This window comes from Delphinus delphis, chromosome Y (assembly GCF_949987515.2).
Source record: "Delphinus delphis chromosome Y, mDelDel1.2, whole genome shotgun sequence".
Taxonomy (NCBI): domain Eukaryota; kingdom Metazoa; phylum Chordata; class Mammalia; order Artiodactyla; family Delphinidae; genus Delphinus; species Delphinus delphis.
This window is the reverse complement of record NC_082705.1, coordinates 2,060,031-2,063,032: the sequence shown is the minus strand read 5'-3', so window position 1 is coordinate 2,063,032 and position 3,002 is coordinate 2,060,031. Positions and strand designations below refer to the sequence as shown.

The window sequence follows — 3,002 nt, the reverse complement described above, 5'->3', positions numbered from 1 at the left end:
CAATTATCCTGGAGACATATTTCTCAATTAATTCTCTGATAAAGTATAAATGCTGTTGTGGCTTGAATTTAAATGTTTCAGCTGAGTTAAACTTTAAATAAGCCCTACACAATGTGTTACCACTGCTATTATGAAATAGTGTGCATTATAACTGAGAGCTAGAACTCCTAAGTCAGGTAATTCATTAAAAACATTATTGGCACCAAAGTCTAATTCAAATATTTTTATGAGACAGCTGAAATTTCAGTTCCATATTACACTTGATAATTGCCATATAAAGACAGATTTAAGCAGGCAATATAAGGAAAACTTTCAAACTACTTTTGCCCAATAAAGAAAATAATGTTTAACATTAATTCTAAGGCTTTCCCATAAGATATACATTGTGGTTTATGGGGAAGTAGTCTTATTGTGGTTTATGGGGAAATAGTCCCTTATAGGGACTTCCCTGCATGGCACGTGGTTAAGAATCTGCCTGCCAATGCAGGGGACACAGGTTCAAGCCTTGGTCTGGGAAGATCCCACATACCGCCGAGCAACTGAACCTGTGTGCCACAACAACTAAGCCTGCTCTCTAGAGCCCATGAGCCACAACTACCGAACCCATGTGCCACAGCTACTGAAGCCCACATGCCTAAAGCCCATGCTCCTCAACAAGAGAAGCCACCACAATAAGAAACCCATGCACCACAATGAAGAGTTGCCCCTGCTGGTCACAACTAGAGAAAGCCCATGTGCAGCAACAAAGACCCAATGCAACCAAAAGTAAGTAAGTAAGTAAGTAAGTAAATAAATGAGAGTTTTATAATAAAAATTTAAATGTGGGTCAAACTCAGCATGCTAAAGATAAGGGTAGTTTAAGGATATGACTTGGGAAAAGAGAGACATTTGTATAGTTTTGCCTGATATAATTTACCGAGGGTAGTATTTTGTTTTCTTGCAAGTAAATAATTTTCAGGTTAAGAAAATGTTGGGAAAAGATCAAATCGATTTGCTTAATAAAATTAAGGCTCAAACTGATCATCCTTAATTTGCAGAACTCCTTTTGGGGCTGGAAATCCTCTTTTTTAAGTTTCTGGAACACATAATCTCTTAGGTGCAAAATCTGGAGAGACAAAAGCTAAGAGAAGTTTTTGGAAATATTCATATATTTCCATCCTTATATAGTTCAAAGATAACTCAAGTGTTTCTAAGGCAGGTAGTCTCGTTAAAAACGGCCCAGAGCTATTTCTTGCCACAAAAAAAAAAAAAAAAAAAAAAAAGATTCAACGCTTTCAGAAGAGACTTATTGTCAAACTAGGTTGTAGGAATTTCCAAAGCAACGTGTTAAGTAGTGAAGTTGGGTCAGGGTTTAAACATAAAAGGATGGACCAGGGTTTGAAAGCCACAAGGATGTATATGAATTGAAGAGGCTCCTTCAGAAGGAACATGGAAATGGTACATTGAAACACCTGGACAGTTCCCACTTAAATCTAGTACTCTTCAATTTCTCAATCCCTTGAAGTCTTCTTGACTGATGTTTTAGATCTTTTTTTGGTAAGACAAAATTCACTTAAGGAGTTTGGCAGGTTTGATTGCATGTATAAAGTGTATTGAAAGAGATTAATAGCACCATCAAATTTGTAAGCTTTTCAAATGTTTCACCTTCCACTTTACACACATTGCCAAAATAGCAGTTCCACCCCAAACAGAAATTTCCAAGTTCATAAATCCCAAAGCATTGTTTTTAGTTACACAGATTATATCATTTTGAATTAGACTAAGTTCTCTCTAAGACCCTGGCAAACCAGTGCAGTTTTTTTTGTATTACTGGTTAGGTTGAGGAATGCTCCATCTGTAATACCACGCTGTTTTTATTTGTATCATGTATAATTATTTTCATTCCGGTATTATAGATTGACATTTTTGTTTTGATTTGTCTTACTAAGATTCTGCAGCCCTTGAAATGATTCATTCATTATTTATGTAATGAAATTATCAGACATATCTAGTTATGTTACATGTTGGCCCATTCTTTGGGAAGATTCTTGCAGTTGACAATTGTTGCACTCTCAATAATAGAGACTTTTTTGTTTATAATTGAAAGGATAGGTTTTAGAACAATTTGCTTCAGCGAAGAATTCACATAAACCAGAGATTACCAGAAAAAGGCAGAAGCAAAGACTGAAGGGTCATGTTTTCCTAAGGAAAATAAAAATGGTAGAACATGATTGGTGTAGCAATATTCCACAGACATTGTGTGATTAAATTAGTGTTTTACCATATTTTGTGTGACTTGTGCATTGTGAATTCTTTTGACAATTAAATCACATCATCTTACTTTCAGAATGATTTTAATTTTTCACTATGTTCAGCTTACTGGTCCTAAAAGAAGTTGAAGACAAAACTATCCAAGATTATGATGGAAAACCTTGGAATTATTTGTAGGGATATTAATCAAGATGCCTCACATCAAAAATAAACCTGAGGCTCAATTATGACTGTGGCTCATACTAGATTGATAATATAGTAAGTGCTGTATTTAGAGCATCAACCTACTGCTGTAACTCCTGATGATATTTGACTCGTCCCCAAGGAGAGTTCACCTCTTGCTTGTATTATGGTAATATCCAAGATTTCCAAGCCAGAGTAATTTTCAGCTTATCTACAAAATTGTATTACTCAGGGTTCTCCTGGGAAACAGACCCAAAAAATGTGTGTATGTACATAGAAAGAGACTTATTTTAAGAAATTAGCTCACATGATGGTGGAGGCTGAGTGAGAGGCAAATTTGATGGAGGAGGCCAGCAGACCGGGTACTCAGGAAAGAATGGCAATTCAAGTCCAGTAGTAGTCCGCTGAAGAAGCCAAAAGAACAATTTTGCAGTTTAAGTCTAAAGGCCATATGTTGGAAAACTTCTGCTTGAGGGAGGTCAAACTTTAGTTTTATTCAGGCCTTCAACTAATTTGATGAGGCCCACTCATACAGAAGGCAATCTGCTTCACTCAAAGTCCACAGATTT

At 36.1% G+C, this 3,002-nt stretch overlaps 1 pseudogene; it reads right to left on the bottom strand.

The window, feature by feature from the left end:
* Positions 1–832: 832 nt before the first annotated feature.
* Positions 833–2,175, bottom strand: LOC138413850 (toll-like receptor 8; annotated as a pseudogene).
* Positions 2,176–3,002: the final 827 nt, after the last annotated feature.